At 39.3% G+C, this 20,389-nt stretch overlaps 1 protein-coding gene across 6 annotated transcripts in view; it reads left to right on the top strand.

The window, feature by feature from the left end:
- The window catches only part of DAB1 (DAB adaptor protein 1), a 642,426-nt gene that overhangs the window by 457,670 nt on the left and 164,367 nt on the right, over positions 1 to 20,389 (top strand). For 4 of the 6 annotated variants that reach the window (XM_081915801.1, XM_081915802.1, XM_081915803.1 and 1 more), the window contains one exon: positions 13,983 to 14,099. The exons of the other annotated variants lie outside the window; for them this stretch is intronic. The gene's annotated coding sequence lies outside the window, so the exon portion shown is untranslated. The remainder of the gene's footprint in view (positions 1 to 13,982; positions 14,100 to 20,389) is intronic. 6 annotated transcript variants of the gene reach the window in all.

Below are 20,389 nucleotides of genomic sequence, written 5' to 3'. Positions count from 1 at the left end.
CTGCTGTTTAGTTCATCAACAGCCATTGTGGCAAATATTTTATTAATATTTCAATTTTCAGTTCACTTTTACAAAATAAAATATGCAGTTAAATTATATCCTTTCTTCCTGTCCTTGCTCCAGTGTGCAGCTGGGGCTGAATCCTGACATCTTCCATGTATGCCATTATTCTCCTTCAAACTATGAGGTATAAAGTGTATTAGCAGCAGATTAATACTTCACTGCAAAATGAGATTCACCTGATAGGCATGACTTCATATTGTGTCCTAACTATGCATCTGCCAAACCATGAAATTAGGGACCTTTCCAGAATCTATTTCCCTCCCTTTTCGTTGTGGAAAATGTAGCATGGATGACTTTTCTTCAGTGAGAGTGTCACCCTCATTTGCTGGTGGATTTTCAGCTAGTCATTTCCTGTTTTACAATGACACTGGCAATGTCATGCAAGAATCCTACTTTCCTGTACCTTGTTAGTGCACCTGGGAATTAATTGCTGCCTGCATTTCCCCCCCTTTTTATTAAGCTCTAATTAGTGCCAGATAAATTTGGAACGATCAAAAGCGATTCTTCTTCACTCGGCATGTAGTTAACTTGCAGAGGATTACATACTGTAATATTTTAAAGGGATTGTTGTATTACTTACAGCAACAGTGCAAGGTTTCTTTTCTTCATAAAGTACAACCTGCCACAAAACAAGAGAGCCACATGCCAAAAAGGAAGTCAAAGGCAGCCCGATGTGGTGACAGACACAGCACACACAAAACCAATTTCCTTTCTCCATCTCAGTGCATGGGATAGGTTAAACATCTGTTAGGTCTTTGATTTTTGACAAATATTTTGCACTCATATAGGGAGTGTAATGAGTCAATGAAATATGGTATGATTCTTCTGCACATACAGTGAGGGAGAAAAGTATTTGATCCCCTGCTAAATTTGCCTGTTTTCCCTCTGATGAAGAAATGACCAGTCCATAATTTTAATGGTAGGTTTACTGTAGCTGTGAGAGACAGAATAACAACAGGAAAACCCCCAGAAACCCAGAAGATGGGTCAAGGATGGGTATTCCAGCATGACAATGACCCAAAACACACGGCCAAGGCAACGAAGGAGTGGCTCAAGAAGAAGCACTTTAAGGTCCTGTAGTGGCCTAGCCAGTCTCCAGACCTTAATCCCATCGAAAATCTGTGGAGGGAGCTGAAGGTTCAAGTAGCTACACATCAGCCTTGAAATCTTACTGATTTGGAGAGGATCTGCAAAGAGGAGTGGGACAAAATACTGTCTGAGATGTGTGCAAACCTGGTGGCCACCTACAAGAAACGTCTGACCTCTGTAATTGCCAACAAGGGTTTTGCCACCAAGTACTAAGTCATCTTTTGCAAAGGGATCAAATATTTATTTCACTCATTATAATGCACATCAATCTCTGACTTTTGTCTTCTGGGTTTCTGGGGTTTTTTCCTGTTGTTATTCTGTCTCTCACAGCTACAATAAACCTACCATTAAAATTATGGACTGGTCATTTCTTCCTCAGAGGGCAAATGGGCAAATTTAGCAGGGGATCAAATACTTTCCCCCCTCACTGTACATATTCTTATATCTTCGAATCTCAAACATTCTAAACAAATGGAGACCTAATGTATCTTGTGCCTGTATAGAAATGCTGCACACATTTCCAGCTCCTTGTGTTCTTTCCTCTTGGTCTTTCCATGTTTGTTGTTGCAAGGCTGCATCCTTGGTTTTTAAGTTGAAAATGAATTGCTTTCGAATGCATTGAGGCTGCAGTCCAGTGAACACTTAGGTAGGAGTAGGTGTCATTAAAGTCGATGAGGCTTATTTCTGAATAGACATGCATAGGATTGTACTGCATAGCTTCGCTCCTGTGCTTGCAAACAGTTCAAGTCAGAATCACGTAAAGATGTATAGCCTTAGACTCCAAGTTAGCATTTTCAAAAAACTAGGAACGTCTATGTACAAAAGGGATGGCCTCAAGAAATCAAGGGGGGCTACAAAGAAAAAGCTGTCAAGAAATCTTGGGTTGACCCAAACTGACCCATTTTGGTTCAGGATTCAGGATTTGGTCGAGGCTAGTTAGTGCACAACCCTCTAAATCAGGTAGATGAATGTGCTTAGTGATATTTGCTTTATAGGTGAGACAGTTTCGAAAGAAAATGTTCTCTTTAGTTCTAGTTCTATAATAAGTATGGAATGATTCCACATGATTCATTTTCTTCCTTTTGGTAAATTACAAAGCACAAATTTTAACATGCTGCAGAAAAGTCTTATTTTTCTGATCTCTTTCTTCCTAGCAATATATTATCACCTGAAAATCAAATGAACTGAATTACATGAGGAGCTTCCTTTTGAGTAGCATATTCATTTCAGTATGTTGGGTTGATGTTGTCTGATAGGTTAACCTCCAGTTCATTGATTAATCTTAGTCTTCACGAATGATAAATTACATCTCCAATGATAGCTTTATTAAGGATAGAACATTCAAGTTATAAAGTTTGAGGCAGTTCTGGAATGATTGTAAATGAAACATTAATGTCATAAACATATTTTTGAGTGCCAAATTACCACATATTTGTGATATGAAAATTATTGATACATGCAGTGAGAAAAACATGTACAGTGGTACTTCAGGTTAAGAACTTAATTCATTCTGGAATTATGTTCTTAATCTGAAACTGTTCTTGACCTGAGGTACCACTTTAGCTAATGGGGCCTCCCGCTGCCGCCGCACCGCCACCATGCAATTTCTGTAGTAATCCTGAAGTAAAGTTCTTAACCCGAGGTACTATTTCTGGGTTAGTGGGGTCTGTAACCTGAAGCATCTGTAACCCGAGGTACTACTGTATTTCACACTAAGGTGAAAGAAAACTTCATGCAAATGTATTCAAAATCCAAATGTGAATCCTTATTTCAGGTGCACATTTTTTTTAATATTAGTTTCCCCTGGCAATAACTCTCATGGCTTTCTGCTAAACTGGAAATTAGGCAATGACTTAGGGTTTGGCACTAACAACTGTATTTCTTCACTTTTTATTTTCCTTGTTTTCCAGCTCCCAAGAGTGTGTTGGTGGTGAAACTGTAGATGTGGAGAGAGTTGTGAGCTGGGTGCTTATTACATCAGTGTGACATGATGCGATGTAAAATTAGCTTGTATTTTCCCAAGCTACATCATCAGCACCACACCAGTAAAACAGGCCTTTCAAGAGTGGTCACAGCCCACTGCCCATTGTAATGGCTACTGAGGCAGCTGTTCTGGCTGCCAACAGTCATCTTAGTTTCTCCAAAATGCAATACTCTGGAAATCCTACCTGTCCGTTAAATTGTTTTTTTTTGTGTGTGTGTGTGTTTTTAAAGCAGTTCCAGTGTTATTGGGGAAGCTACCATAATTGTTGGTTTAGGGTTTTTTTTTGCTTTTTTATTATTATTACCCACAGCATCCCTCAGTGATGGATAAACAAAATTCCTTCCAGTAGCACCTTAAAGACCAACTAAGTTAGTTCTTGGTATGAGCTTTCGTGTGTATGCACACTTCTTCAGATACCTCGGTGATGGAGCTTTTGCATTTTTGGAAAACTAAGATGATGATTAGGAAGACCATAAAACCACAATTGGCCTTAAGCTTTCCCAGGCATGGAGTGAGTCCACTGCAATACAATCATGGCAGCTGATTGTAAAGGAAGGCAGGTTGGGGACCAAAAAATCTACCAATATGTGTGCACAATGATAGATGTATATAGAATCATAGAATCATAGAGCTGGAAGGGACCCTGAGGGTCATCTAGTCCAACCCCTGCAATGCAGAAATCTCAACTAAAGCATCCATTTCAGATGGCCATCCAACCTCTGCTTTGAAACCTCCAAGGGAGTAAAGTCCTCAATCTCTCAAGGGAGTCCATTCCACTGTCGAACGGCTCTGACTTTAAGAAAGTTCTTCCTTGTGTTTAATTGGAATCTCCTTTCTTGTAACTTGGATACATCGGTTTGAGTCCTACCCTCTGGAGCAGGAGAAAACAAGCTTCCTTCATCTTCCATGAGACAGCCCTTAGGTATTTGAAGATGGCTATCATATCTCCTTTCAGTCTTCTCAGAAGTAAACCCCCCTGAATTCAAGTGAGACCTATGCCTATGCAGTTGTGTGGAGAATTGCTGTCTAAATCTCCAGTAGTATTTACTTCAGTGTTTGTAGGGTCCCCTAAAATCTAGAGTTTATTTTTTTGGTGTATGTTTCCAATTGAATCCTAATGGTAAGTCCTAATTGCTGAGTTCCAGGGTTTGAATGATTGTGTAATAATAATGCTGATAGAACATTACCGTCTAGTGAGACCCCTGCTATTCATGCCATGAGGAATGTGAAGCAATTATATATAGTGAGTTTGTTTGACAGTTTTTGAAGAAAAGGAGCATTTTACCCTAATGCAATCTTTGATAGCAAACCATTTGAGAGCAAGCCATTGTGCCACGGTTCAAAAGTTCAACGTCTTGTAAGTTTACGGTACAGCAGCCAGTTACAAAGGATACCTGGTGTAATCCAAGTTTAAAGCAGAGAAAGTAAGCATGCGGCTATTTATCACATCCACAACTTTAAAGCCTCTTTATTGAAGGAGGCCTGCTAACAATTTTCCTTTGGTTCTGTCATCTGCTGATGCTTGAGGTCCTGGCATTTTCAATAGATGCTCTGCAGTGGATTGGCTACTCCAGAATAAATACGGTGTTTATTTATAAAGCACCTAACATTGCTGTGAAGAAATGAAAAATAGCACTGGCTTTGTCTGCAGGCTTACAGTTTCGTATTAGGCAGGAAAGGAAGGTCAATAAGGCAAAGCCGGTGGAACAGGTATGCCCTATGAAGTCTTGCGTCTTGTTCTTCACTTTTGTAATGTAATGTAATTAAGAAACTTATTGGGGGGGGCGGGGAGGGAGGAAGAACCTTGAATCTCAAGAAATTTGGGTTGTGTCCATTCAATGTTGTTCGGTTTCCATACAAGTTCTTCAAAACCTGTATAGGGCACTTTTGTCAGAGTTCCATCTCACGTTCAGCACTACCTATCGTAAAATTGTTGGGTTGTAAGGGACCATGAGGGTCATCTAGTCCTACCTCCTGCAATGCAAGAATCTTTTTGCCCAACGTGGGGCTCAGACCCACTCTACCACTCTACTGACTGAGCTATCGTTGCAAGCCAGGTTGTATATGGTATTTAGCTCATTGTGATCTCTGATATTTATCGGGTTAATGTACGGATTAGTGGGTTAATTGTTTAGACGGCGTGTGTGGCATGGTTTTCACTATGCAATGTGCTGTTTTGGTTCTGAGTTCTCTTCATACCTGCTATTTTGGGGGCATCTTAAGGCTTAAAACATTGATGCTGAATATCAAAATATTGCAGACATACATCTGCTTCACCATCTCTTGCCCAAGGGTTGTTATGAATGCAAGCTAATCTTCCCAGAATCTCAAGATTTACATGGGTCTCTTAGTATTATCACACTTTGCTACAAAATTAAAATTCCCCATGGACCTGGCTTTTAAACTAGTGATTTGCAAATTGTAATCACTAACTGTAATGATGATAGATTTGAATGGAGGTTTAATTTCAGCATGGGACAAAGCTTCATTCTTGCTGGCATCATGACGTACGGTTGCTGAATGGTGTAAAAATAAACCTTTTGGGAATATATTATCTACCTCTTCCACCCAAATATGATTTTATTTAGTTTTATAGTGTTTAAATTTTAATAAATAAATAAATAGGAGTTTGCGTAGAGTCACTGGAGAAATTGTGTGAGGAACCACTGTATGGTTTCATAGCCTCATAAGTGGTATTTGCAAATAAATATTTTCATGTTGGCATCCTGGAAAATTTGCACAAGAGAAAATTACCCACTTAAAGTAAATGGAGCCTATTTCGTCTTTCCATTTCTTATCATTTTTTCCCTATATGTCACAGCATATTTCAAAAAGCACAACACAGAAAATCTAGAAAGAAGAAAAGCAGCCTACAGTATCAGGAAAATGACAAGTGTAAAATTATATTCACCATGGGTGTAGTAGGATATCATCATATTTGTTTTGTTTTGTTTTTTATTGCAGTGAAATAGCCTTTGATTAAACTTCTGGTATCCATAAACCATGGCTATTTAAATCCACAATGTGTGCCCGTATAACCCTGTATAAATGTGTGTGTATAATTTACAAATAATTTCTGTTTATTAAACAGCTGATTTTCTAAACATTTTGATATTATGCAGGCCTTACAGATAAGTGAGGTTATGTATGTTCTTCCAAGATTTCCTGAGTATACACAAGGATGTTTATAATTCCAAACACATCTCCACAATGATTTAACAGTCTGCTAATCGACTAACTCAGCTGGATAAACCCTTTAAAACACTAGCAGTAGGATTTCCTAAAGTGCTTACTAGTGGTTTAATTCTCTTCTGAAAGATTTTTCCTGCTTTGCATTTTATTATTATTATTATGAAAAATAATAATAATAATGGCCAACTGGTGGCCTGCTGTTCTATTTAACTCCAATACTGTATCAAAATTTAATCAGTATGTAGTAATTCCACCTCTCCCCCCTAAACACTCTTAAAGAAAAAGAAAATGGTTTATAAAAGTTGGAAGCAAAGAATATATTACACACTTATTGTTGTGTTTTCTTTCCTTACTTTTATATATATCATAATTAAATTTATATCCTGTATTTCCTGCAAGGAGTTCAAGGTGGCATATGTGGTTATCTCCACCATCCCATTTTATCCTTCCAGCAAATGTCCCAAACCATAGCTAAATATGTACCAGTTTTTATCAGATTTTTATATATTATGGAGAGTTTCAGAGACATGTCCCGTTTGTGTTTGTGTACCTGATGTCTGTTAAGGGAAACAAAAATGTCACATTGCATTGTTGTTGTTGTTCGGTCCCTCCTCCTGCCAACATAGCAGTTTGAAAGCACATCAAAGTACAAGTAGATAAATAGGTACCGCTCCAGCAGGAAGGTAAACAGTGTTTCCGTGCGTTGCTCTGGTTCGCCAGAAGCAGCTTAGTCATGCTGGCCACATGACCCAGAAGCTGTCTTTGGACAAACGCTGGCTCCCTCAGCCTATAGAGCAAGATGAGCACCACAACCCCAGAGTCATCCACAACTGGACCTAATGGTCAGGGGTACCTTTACCTTTACCTTAAGCCCACATAGCCTGTGCCTCTTAGGGTATGTCTGAAGCAAAATCTAGAATGCTAACAAAACCTACCTGTAATCTTTACATTAAAATTGCTCTGTCTCTATACTATATGCCTTGAGAAGCATTTATGTAGTTTTCTATGGATCTAAGCCTTATGCTTTTGAAATATCTCTGCCTTGTTGTTGCATTAGACTTGTATTACACTGATGCATTCCATTTTTATTTCATTTGAAGAAATGCATACAGGTTGTATGGCCCTCTGTCATGGATGCTTTAGCTGAGATTTCTGCATTGTAGGGGGTTGGACTTGATGACCTTTGCCTTACAACTCTACTATGATTCTGTGATCTAATTTGAAGAAAGAAAAACAAAAAATCTTCTATGATGCACTAGCTACATAAATCACGAGGAAGATAAACATGCATTTTTCTGATTTTTAAGGTTTTTACTCTTCTTTGTCGGATCCAAATTTCTACCCAGTGTCTTCTGACATCAAAAATTAATGCCTTGCAATTAGGTTGGGAGGGTTGCAAAAAGAAAAAGGTTAAAGGAGTTGGGGACAGGGGGACTGCCAGTACTTTGACTGGCTGTGCTAAAAATATACACAAAGTCATATCAGCCATTTAGCTGAATTTTATACAGAACTGCATTATTTGTGCATAACTACTCACTTAGACTTACCGCTGGATGCTATATGTCATTAAAATTTAATCACTGCTCTGTGACACTGAGGTCAGGGAGGCTGGTCTGAGAGAATGGAAGGAGAGAGCAAACTTGATGGGTAGTGAAATATTTCAATCAGTGAGCACACTGATTTATTTGTTTAAGGAGGGACCTGAGGGAGAATGAGTTTGGCTGTTTTCTTGCAGGTAAGCTGCAGGGAACAGTCAAGATATTATCCAGAAAGGTCAGAGCTGTACATCACAATAATCGTGCATAATAACAACAGTCTAAATTGTCCCATTTTTACACACTGCAGACAATCAATTGAACTGGCAGTATGAACTGTCTTACAGCCGTTTACCAAGACACATAGGCAAGGCGAACTCTTTCCACACTTTCATGATGGGGGTTTTCCCCACAAGAAATGCAACAAAAGGTAGCAAGCACTCTTTAATATTCATACATTAATTTTTTGAAGACAAAATTTTTATTGTTGCCTTGGAGCATGGGTTTGGCTTTTTTCAATAGGTTGGATCAGGCAGTGTAGGACTTGCCTGGTTGTGTCAGTGGTTGTTGGTAACTGTATCACATAAGGGGGGAAATGACCTCATGGTCAGGGATGTGACCCCCTTTTTGACCAAGAATAAAGACAAAGTTACTTATTGTCTCCCCTACTAAAAGTCATGTTTTGCTATGTTTGTAAATCCAACAGGGATTTACATATGTCTGCCTTTCTAGCCTATTTTCCATCTGTTTGTGTAGGCTTGTACCTAGTTTAGAGAGGGATGTGCGTACTGCTTAACATTAGCCTGGTTCACGCATTATGCCAAGTGAAACCATGGCTTAGCATAGATGTGTGTGTGTGGAGGGTGGGTGGGTCGTGGGGAGAAGATTGTGACTGTTTTGCTCTGCCCCAGTCATTTTGCTACCACACTGTGCTGAGCTAAGTCATTGCTTGACTTGGCTTCCTGGATTTGTGGTTTAGCTCTGCACAATCTGTAACCAATTTTTGTGTACATTTGTTTTTTGATTTGCAGCTCATGTTCAGAAGACACAAACCTTGAGCCCTGGTTCATATTAAATCAAATCATGGCTCAGTATGGTACACTATCAAGCCATGGCTTTGCTCAGTGCACCACAGCTGCAAAATAAGCAGGAATAGTGAAGCAGACATGGGGTGGATATACACAGAGGGGAAAAACCTCGCTATAAATAAGTCATAAATTATATATATATATATATATATATATATATATATATATATATATATATATATATATATACCACTGTGTAAAACCGCATAGAAACATTTTGTGCTTTACAGCGCCAACTGGTGTTGCATGTTTATAACACATTGAGACTGCTGTTTTTGGTTTTTTTTTTATTAATGTAGCTGAGTCCCAAATCTCCTCCCTCAGAGCCCACAGAATTACACTTTTGCACTATGGTGTGCTTTGGCATGTGAACCAGGCGACTATCTCTGGCCTCATCCAAGCTGTCAATTACTTGGAAGTCTTGAGTAAGAACTGATAACTACCATTGGATACCATTTTGTTTGGTTTTAAATTTAATACTTAGAGAAAAAATAGTTTGCGATATTTTATTTCACTTTGTCTACAAAGCCATTTGCAGATGTCTGCGAACCCTTGAGCAGCAGAGTGTTAGTCTCTTTGGTTCCATCCCACTGGTAGCATACTCTCCTCCTCCAGCCGCATCCCTTTGCACCACCTGGTAGTGCAGGGATTTTCCAAAATATGCTTTCCTCCCTGTTCTGCTGACAGATGGCTTCTGTTAGTGGAGGACACCAATAGGATTCCACCCTGTATTCAGAAACTTGAAGAGTTATGCATCAAAGCCAATCAGCCAGAGTCAATTAAATGTGCCCAGTTAGTCAGACCTGGCAAAAAGCCATGCCAATCTAGCCAAATATATATTTAAGACACTCTCCTCTTTGTGAACTGCATTTGGAACAGCATTTTCAGTAACAAAATGGTGAATCAAAATCTATATATTCTGTTTCCTATGAATCAGCTGACAGGACTAGGAAAGCATTCGGTCATTTGTGATTCGTTGTATCTCTGAAGATCCTGTCTTGCCCACCGTCTTCTGTTACTGCTGTAACCATTATTTCAACATATTCTCTCTATCAAGTGCAAGATCAGAAGAGGTTAAGCTCAGGGTTTTTTTAAAAAAAATATCACTAATATCTTAGTATCATTAAGAAATGCATACTTGTTGGGAAAATACTACAGCTACTGCTACTGCAGTAGATAACATCAGTGAATAGATAAATTAGTGAATCATAATTATCTTACAAGACAATTTCCAGTAGATGCTTTAAAAATGTGGAAGGAAGTAGTAGGACTTGGATGACACAGTGGGATGGAACTGAGAGTTCAGACTCTATCGCGCTCTCATGGGAGCACAACATGATAGGATTTGACTTGTAATTTGGCTCGAAATTGTATTTTTACCAACCTACTTTTACTAGTTTTTTTCTGATTAAACTGGGCTGCTAGAGTCTGGCTAAATTGAATGCCCCCTCCTTCCTCGAAGAATCAAAGCAGCCGCTTCAGGCAGTGAGTTTGTTGGCCAAACGAGACATGATGTCAAGTGAATTTTCATATGCAATCCTCAATGTTTAAAAAATAAAAATAGCATTACTTGAGAGGGTAAAAGGTATTAGTTTATGAAGTTTGCAACTGGTGCGGAAGTGAAATTTGAACCTTCCTCACCAGCACATGCTTTGCATTCACATGGCCTCAGGGTCAACCACTGACTTATTCAAAGAGGACTGTGTGAGACTCCTTCTTGAAACCATGGAGAGCAGCTGCCAATCAGTGTAGGAAATGCTGAGCTAGGTGGGCCAAAATCTGACTTAGTCTAAGGCAGGCACCCCCAAACTCAGCCCCCCAGATGTTTTGGGACTACAGTTCCCATCATCCCTGACCACTGGTCCTGTTAGCTAGGAATGATGGGAGTTGTAGTCCCAAAACGTCTGGAGGGCCGAGTTTGGGGGTGCCTGGTCTAAGGTAGCTTCCTGTTCTGCTTTTTGGCCTCAACAGAGGATTTTTCCTCAAAGCAAATACCAGCTGCAGAAGAAGGATTTTCCCCAGGACTACAGCATGGAAGAAAAGGGTTAAATTCTACCTCTATGCTAGCTGCAATGATTAAAGCTGATGTAAAATGTTTTAAGAAACCATACATTGCAAAGACATTTTTAATGTGTAGTTTGGCCTTGCATGTGAGAACATGTAGGGATATAACCTTCATCATAACTGCTAAAACCAACAGAAGACATATTTTCTAATGTGGTGATGATATGTAATGTAAGGATGACCAAGAGGTTTTAAAATTTATTCCCATCAGAAGAAGTTTGTTGAGCAACCCCAACTGTGTGCCCCATGAAGTTGGTGTACAGTGCCAGCGTTACTATTTTTTCATGCATAATCAATAACTGTCAGGTTTCTTTGAGGAGCAGATTGGAAACCTTGTGCTTTTTCCGAGAGTCTGGTGTGGCTACTGTAGAGCTGGATTACTGCTGTGCTGAAATAAATTATCCAATTTCTCAAATGCTTCTCTTCCCTTCTGGAAGAAGCTTCCATTTTTCTGCCTCAATCTCAGAGCACATTTTGGAATTTTGCCAGATTTTGCTTTGTATTGTATTTTAATATTTTGTTGGAAGCTGCCCAGAGTGGCTGTGGAAACCCAGCCAGATGGGCGGGGTATAAATAAATTATTATTATTATTATTATTATTATTATTATTATTAAATTGGGTTTAGTATCTTCTTTCAGCAGTAGGTGCCAGTCCATACATGGTCCCCTGCAGCTGACTTTGTTAGTGTGTTTTGACTTGCCTGAGCAAAAATATTCAGTAAGTGCCTGGGCAGGTATGAAAGTAAAGCGCAACCTACTCCACAAATCTCTGAAAAGGGTCCACACAGGAACAATTGTTTGTGACTTCCTTCCTTCCTTCCTTTTTTTAAATTAGCAATTGTTTATACTGGTTAAGATTTCTAATTCTGTTTTTTCTTCCATGTTTTACATTAGTTTTCTATTTCTGTTGATTACAGTAGCCCTATGTGAGAACTCTCCCCCTCTTTCCTCCCAATAACAAGAGAGGTTTGCTGCCAAATACAATGGCTTTTTCACCCCTGGCAGAGTGTTGAAATGGTTCACTAAATATCAGGGCCTATGGCAGAGCAGCGAAATGATAATCTCACCAACTCAACTGTCAATCTGGGTTAAAATATGTTAATATCCAACCCCCTTTGTAGTTATCCACACATGTTTTGCTTGCTAGCTGTCAGAATTACAGCTGACCTCTTGCTCAAAAGATCTGGAACAGTTAGCAAATGCTGAGGGATGTTGCTTGCCAAGGGAAAGATCAAAATAGGTCCCTGGAAGATTAGACTGAAGGATTATTTGAAAGGAGAGGATTTGTGTATCTGTAGTATGCTTTTCCTGCAAGTGATATTTTCTAGGGAACAGAAATAGATATTCCATTTCTAGGCTATTTTTACATTTGTTTGGGCACTAAAGCAGAGATTAGCTATGAGATTTGAAGGAAGAATGCAGGTTGAAGTAATTCTCAACCATGTTCTGTAATATGCCTCCAAAGTTTTAGCAGCTTATGAATTGTACAGTAATGTCAGCTTACCTCAAGAATAGTTGTTTGAAAAATCTTAACATGTGTGCCATGCATCATGGTGTTTTGTACTCCACAGGAATGTCATAAAATCCAGCCTGGGGATTTGTCAAAAAATATTGCCTTGAGCGAGACCTCAGGTTTTGTCTGTCTAAGAGTCATGTCTTTACTGTGATCTGCTGACACAACTGATAGCATCCTTCCCTTAGTCATTGTCTGTGTACATTCGCATATATACACTAATTGTGTATTTTCTATATTGCTTTTAAATTAGGAAAATCATTTAGGTTCCTTAGATTGGGCAGATTCTATTTCTTCAAGAGGAAGAGCAGGCACTGAGGCAAAAGCCAACTAGTAGGTGGATGTAACTTCCAGGCTTCGTGCCCAAAGAGCAGGTAGAATAATTGAGTTGGATGGAACCTTGTAGGCTGTCCAGTCCAACTCACTTCCCCTTCCCCATCTTCGGAGAGAGTCTGTTCTACTGTGAAACAGCTCTTACTGGCAGAAAGTTCTTCCTAGTGCTACAATACCACTCACCCGTGAAACTGGTTCTGGCTCTTTAGACTCTGATGGCACAAGGATTTCGGTATGCTATTGCTTGCCCTATTTGCAAAGGTTGTGGATGTCACTGCAGTGTGACATGTGCCCCAAATCAATCTCCATTGCTGAGCAGCAGAATCATATAATGTATACAATCCTGGTTACTGTAACTGCAGAGTATATGCTCATTCTGTGTTATCTGCAGTATGCCTGATAAATTAAATACCTCCTTATAAATTAGGTCAGATGTCAAAAATAATGTGTAACTTTGTTTAAAGACCGTAAAACAAAATTATCTGTGGGAGGACTGTAAGCAAATTCTGAGGATATGTTTCTTTATGCCTCATGCTACCCTCCCAGGGTCATTGGGCTGGAATTTTGCATGTATGTGGTACATGACCTGAAGCTCAAGGGAGAGAAGTGGGAGACTCTTGCTTCTTGATTTCTGCCAAAATTCATCAGTGTGCCTAAAGAGATTATTACAGCGGTTTTTATTCCTGCAAACAACAAGTAGCCAATACATTCTCAAGCTCATGTAAACCAGCAAGTTTTGTATTCTCCACCCCACCCCACCCCCAATCCCGTGTCCTAGAAACTTATTATGCTAATACTGAGGTTGGGGGTTGGGTAAGAGAAACAATGAAGGAAGATTTCTGGTGTGTGCTTTTTTTAAAAAGGGGGGGGGGTGAGAGGAGAGCCCTTCATCCTTTCCTGAATAACATGATGAATTGTGGAAGCTGTGATTGAAAATTCTAATCACAGCCTTGCAGTCCTTCAGATCGCAACCGTTGACAGTTGATTCACTCCTTTTCATGCCTGCTGCCTTGCACTGTTTATGGTGTCTCTTATGCATGAATCTATCATTAGCACACAAAGCATGATGGATTGATTGGGAAACCTCTGTCCTCAGAACCTGGGAAATGCTTCTTTTTCAGAATCACAGAGCCTGTGTGTGACACCATCATGAATGAGAGAAGGAAGTAATACACTATTGGATGTGCCCGCTTGCTGCCAGTTTTGAGACGCAGCAAAAATGATGCATTGTGGGGAATGTAAGTATATGGCCTGTTCTTCCCTCATCAGCTACCAGTGCAGAATAAAACATTGATCACAATCAGTGCAAGCTACTCCTAGAAGGTGATGTCCTTTCAAAAATCCAAACTGTCGAAGAATTCCTCCTCAAACTGCATGTAGTACATTCAATCCTTTTGACTTTCAGAGGAGTCATAAGAACCGAAAGGACTGCGGGTTAATTGGTTTTGATCTCCGTGGAGATTTTCTTTGCACCCTTTGACTGTGAGATGAGAACCACCTTACTACATTCACAGGTTGCTTTTTTATTTGCTTGGGGTTTTTTTTATTTGTCTTGGTGACAAAAGCAAATGCATTTTGGCTGAGAAGGTAGATCAATAGGAACAATTTTCAAATGCTGAATCAAAACAAAAGTAAAAACAGGCATGTTCAAAGACATCAGAGCTGTACTGTACTACAGTGCCTTGTAATAAATGAATTTGCACCGATGAGTTGACAGTGGTTTGAAGTAACATCATCTAAAGTTTATATTATGGTTTTTGGAAGGCAGCCTTAAAATACAATAAGAAAAAAAGTATTAACAGAAGTTTTTTTAAAAAAGAAGATGGGGCAACATGCTGTTATAGAAAACAAATTTTATTGAGGCTGTATTTTCTTTCTACAAAGTACTTTAAAGAGTGTTGAGTGAAATCCTAGAAACAGATATACCTGCTGCAACTTTGCTGTAACTTGCAATAATAAAAAGCTCTAAAAGGTAGTAAGAATTTTCCCTCTTTGATTTGCGTTATTGTGGGATTTTAATTGGTTATATAGAAAATACTAGCATTGTTCTGGAATGCAGGCAGTAGCAATCCAAAATAGAAATTTAGGTTGTTTACCTAGATGGAGTCACTAACATCAATATGTTCTTGTGTTTCTGTATGGACAACATAAATGTGGTGCCTTTAAGGATAAAATGAAGGGGTCCACAGATTCATTTGCTGGGTTGTCTACCCTAGGTTGACTAGCCTTACTCCAGATGCCCCATAGAGATAGCCATCACCATGAGTTTTCTTGTCATTGCAGAAGACATAGCAAGAGATATTCCACTTAATTTAGAGCTTTTGCCAAAGGCAGAAAGAGCACATGTCTCACCTGCTCCTGTCTTCTAAAAAGGTTCATTGTGAAGTGATAATAGAGCCATAAAAGCGGAGTAAAGCATTTAGCTGCAGGAACAACATTTGAGGCGGTGTCAAACTCAGCCCAATCCCCTTTCTTCTCTCTCTTGTTTGCTCCCAAAGATGTTTAGCAATTCTTTTGAAAAGATGAGAAGAGACTGGACTGCATTTCAGAAAAGTCAGAGCTTCCTGTATTCAACTGGGCTTGTATATATGAGGCAGCTGGTTGTGAATGAGCTAGTGGCTAGAAATTGCATGTCTTTGCCGTAGCCCACAATATTTAGCAGAGGTGGGTACATGTTGCAATCATGTTTTTAGTAGGTGCACTATAGGAAGCAAGCCCATGGGGGTGGGGAAGAAAGAGAAGCACATACAGCCAAAGGTAAATTTCTTTTTTAGTGCTTACTGTTCAATATAGCCACAACACACTCATGTGCTGATTGTTTGCTTGAGTAAGAAGAGTGTGTGCAGTCAGCTCTGCTAGCTGGAACATACAAAACTGTGATTATAGCCTTCTGTTCTTACAAATTATAAATTTTATCTCATTTGGCATTATCTTAACCATGGAAGCCACACTAACACTGTTATCATGTAATATGGATGTGTAAACTCATCTGTAAAAATATCTTGGGAAACTAAGATGGGAAGCTGTGTATCACTTTAATAGATCTTCCTTTTTTTGATTGCAGCATTCATATGATCATGCCCTTGTACTTTCAAATATTTAATCTTCATTTTTTGGGTGTGTATGTGTCATGTACTGGTTCCATAATTACAGTGCTCAATGGTCTCCTTATGTATAACACAATCCCTACCTGGAAGGCTACCATGAGTTAATGAAAAGTGCATTGATCACATGCTGCTCTACATGCAAGTTTCAGCTCATTTATCTGAAGGAAGCGTTTTCCGTGTAGGAGCTTTCTCATATGTGAATGTGAATCAGCTGTATAGCAGATTAGAATTCCTGCTTCATCCATAAGCATGCATTAGAAGAGTAGAGGAAAATCCAGTCTAAGCATCCTGATTATGAGTACAACAGATGGTTAAAGGGTAACTAATACACATTAAGAGGTCTTGAGTAAAAGCCCAGAGTTTCCCCTCTTAACCAAAGCCCTTGCTTCTTCATTAGATTGTCTACTATTTTTATATGAGCTATGTAGCATCTTTGCAAGATTTGTGGTCTTCATTTTCCATTTATCTTTTTGTTTGCTCTCCTGACCCATTTTTAAACTACCATTTTATCACTTGCTTGACACATTATAATGTCACTAAGCCATAAGCTGCCCTACTTTTACTGCCAGTTTCCTCAAAACCTTAGTTTACTGGTAAGAGCAACAATACTTAAACTTTTTTGGGGGGAGGGGGGATTTGTAAACAAATATGTTTTACTGATGTGATGATTTCTAATAGACCCTCACTAGAACATGGGCATGGAAATTTTACCCTGTCTAATCTGAATAAATTGGGGTTGAATCCCAATATGCGTATGAATGGTAACTTCTTTATAAGTAATGATATAAGTGATATAAATGATATAAGTAATACTGAAAGACCTTTTCTTAGTTCCTTCCCTTTGGAGTATCAGAATTCGCTTCAAAAAGTCAATTTGACAGCAGTAAAATCATTTTTATTTTATCATGACAAAATAATGGTACAGACAGGGTAAAATTCATTGCCTGCTCGCCCTCTCTAGGCTTGCCAGCCCTTTTTATATCCCCTGTGACGGTCTATCATCTGATTTACAAGAAAACATGTGATTTATGGGAAATGGTATAGAATTTAGCTTTCGTTTCTCCATATTTGGACTTCCTTGTTTTACATATGTCCAGTCCCTCCCTCTGGGGTTACAATAACCAATAATCCATTCAACCTATTCATCCTTGCTCTTTATCTTTTACTTGCCCAAGCCAGACATTCCTGAGATAGGCCTATTTTCACTGTCAAGAAAAAGCCTTGTTCTTCTGGCTGGTGAAAAACCTTCAAAACCTCCCCCCTTTGGGATAACATATGAGAGAGGAGAAAATGCCTTAAACAGTTTTTTGGGATCATATACAGAATATTCTAATGGCCCCTTCAGTACTGTTTGGTCTCTGGGAAATGGTTTTCTGATTTTGTTCAGTATATGGTGCTGAGAGTAGCAACCAGCAGCCATGAAGTGACTAAGGCCTCCTGAATCCTGCATTATGGGTTCCTCAACCACTTTGCTGCCCCCCACACAACTCAGGAGACGTGCCAGTCTGTCAGTGGAGATTAAATACAGAAATAGAAGTATGCAAAACTCAAGATGTTTCTACATACGATCTCTCCAACCCCCATCCAGCAAACGAGAGGCAATATCATTCTTCAGAAGCTCTTGAGGAATGTGTGGAGTAGAACTGAGGAGGTAGCTTGGAGATGGTCACAAGGGTCAGATTAGGGAGGCCTGGAGGATAATATTGGGCCCCTAGGCCTCAGGCTCCCCGTCCCTGTTATAAGGCATATTGCTGTTAATTCTGTGAGGGAGCTGTCTTCTATAAACTCCCCCCCCCACACACGTTTGCCTGTGCTTGTTTAACTCTGTGGTGCTCTGCTCTTTTCATTTCGCGTTGCTTCTCCCAGGAATAAGGCCTCTTCCTGCCTCCTTTCCCAGTTCGATACTTGGCCTAGAATTAATTTGATGCAAGTGGACATTGGCACATTATAAATGGAAATGAGACTGCTGACACTTTACAGGCATTGAACAGTTCTTAGGTGGTCACAGCTTCTGAGTGACTGTTAGTCTAGAGGGATTGTAATTGGTGACCTAGAGTGAAAGGTCCTGGATCTCATTACAAATAGCCCGACCACTCATTTCCATCAAAAGCTGTGCTTTTGTTTTTCCCCACACTAGAACTTTAGGTCCAGTGCATTTTGTGCACCTTTTTTGGTTTCAGTAACAAAAGGTCTCAACTCATTAAAATGCAGCATGTTGTTTACAAACTGGTGTGGAAGCTCTCTGTGATCTGTGCAGTGTAAACAAAAGTATATACCTTTATTTGGCGTTTCCGGCATGCAATACATGATGAATCAGTAGGCTATTCTAAATGATATGCAACGAACTCAGAATCGCTGTGTCAGAGAATTACATCAAAAATGGTCTGAGTATATATGTACTCAATTGAGGCCCTTCAGAGGGCCAAACCACATCCTATGCTACACATGTGACATGCAGCTGTATCTCTGCTGTTTCTTTAATTACATGCATAGGGTCCTCAAGTGTTATTGGGATCACAGCAAGCAAAGCCACAATCAGAATGAAAATTGGTTATCTCCCCATGTATCAATGCTGGGGGGGGGGGGGAATTCCTACTGGTGCCGGTGGGAACATTTTTCTAATTCTTGTAGCTGTGCCTTGGGAAATATTGTCATTTTGATCATGGCTGAATGTGGAAGAGAAATCTTCCATCCCTATATGCTGTAATCTGGATACTAGTCATTACCCTGACACCAAGAATTAAAAACATAGCTACACATTAAGCACAATGTAACATTTGGCCCTCAAATAGCCTAGCCTGGTCATTGTTTGTTGACCTGTTTCTATCTGTCCTGTTCATTAAAAAAAAATTGTTATATATTGTGTCCTGCATTTAGCTTTATTGTTGCAAGCTGCCCTTCTATGTGGACAGGGAATACAAATGTGAAGAGTAAATTTGTATTTTGTATTTTGTATTTTACTTCAGTGATATTTAAGTAATGCTACTGTGCTTGATCACAGTCATAGGTAGTTAAGGGGTATATAAATTGTTTGCTTAAATAAATAAATAGCATATTTTTCAAACTTACATGTCTTTAAGTAAACATTTTTTCTTTAAAAAGAAACTGATGTGACAAAGTGTAGGCCAATAGCCTTGAAGTTTATTATGAAGCATCATTGTAAATACCGTATTTTTCACTCTATAACACGCACCAGACCATAACACGCACGTAGTTTTTAGAGGAGGAAAACAAGAAAAAAAAAATCTAAATGAAATAGTGGATATATGATTTTTGTGGTTCATGCTGTGGCCACAGACATGTGATCTGACAGTGAGTTTGGAGTAGCCCAATGCAAAAATCCTGAGGATCCATGTGGATCCATGCTTTGTAACTACAGAGGAGGGAAGGAAGGGGAACCATGGATCCTCTGCTCACGACTGCAGCAGATCCCCCCCACCACCCGCAGGCATTCGCTCCATAACACACACAGACATTTCCCCTTACTTTCTAGGAGGAAAAAAGTGAGTGTTATGGTGCAAAAAATACGGTAATACCAGTGCCTAATAACTTTGAACTTGTTAGGAACTTAGTGCAGCCTATTGTGTCGTACATTATATATAAACAATATATAAACAATTCTGGTTTGTGTTTGTGTTGCTGTTGAGCATGGACTACTATGCACAAGAATGTACCTCATATTTATTATTATTATTATTCCACTCCTGGTTCATCTTTCCCCATGATTTTATGCAAACCTTTATGCTTTTTGTCAGTTGCTTTGAAACATCTTATGTGTCAAGCTGATAATAGTAATGATGATGATGATGAATGAAGCAGCAGAATGAAGTTTTGAGGCAGTATAATGCATTGTACCACTGATACTGCAGGTGTGGGGTATTAGTTTGAAAGCTTCCTCATGCAAGAAATGCCTGGCAAACACTGCATTCTCAGATGGAATACTTTATTTCACCTCTTCAGAACTCTACTAATTTATTCCTAACCCTTTCTCCAACATGTGTAAACCAGACTTAAATCTAATATCGAACAGTATTTTGCCCAAGTTATTGATACTTTGCCTATGAGTTTAAGTAGCCTGAGATATTACAACAAGTATCTGCTGAAGGCCAGTGAGCATAGAACAGTGGCTGGAACACTGTTGCTAAATAAATAACACCATCTAGCAATTAGATGGCTCTAAGATACTTGAACCAGCTCACTGGGCCTAATTATTACTGCATGCATAATATATCAGTAAACACTGATGAAGACTTCCACACAGAGCTAAGATTATATATTGGACTGGGACTCAGATATTTGTGTCGCAGGAATTGGACTGTTGCCGTCTGACCCTTAGTAGCTCTACCCCCTAACTAGAGAGCAACAACATCAGCAGTGACATCTGTGCCTCTGTATTAGTGAAGCAGATGTTTCCTTCTCCT

Source organism: Podarcis melisellensis (assembly GCF_964234715.1).
Source record: "Podarcis melisellensis genome assembly, chromosome: 6".
In the NCBI taxonomy this organism is placed as follows: domain Eukaryota; kingdom Metazoa; phylum Chordata; class Lepidosauria; order Squamata; family Lacertidae; genus Podarcis; species Podarcis melisellensis.
The sequence above is the reverse complement of the archived record's forward strand: the minus strand, read 5'-3'. Positions and strand labels throughout refer to the sequence as shown.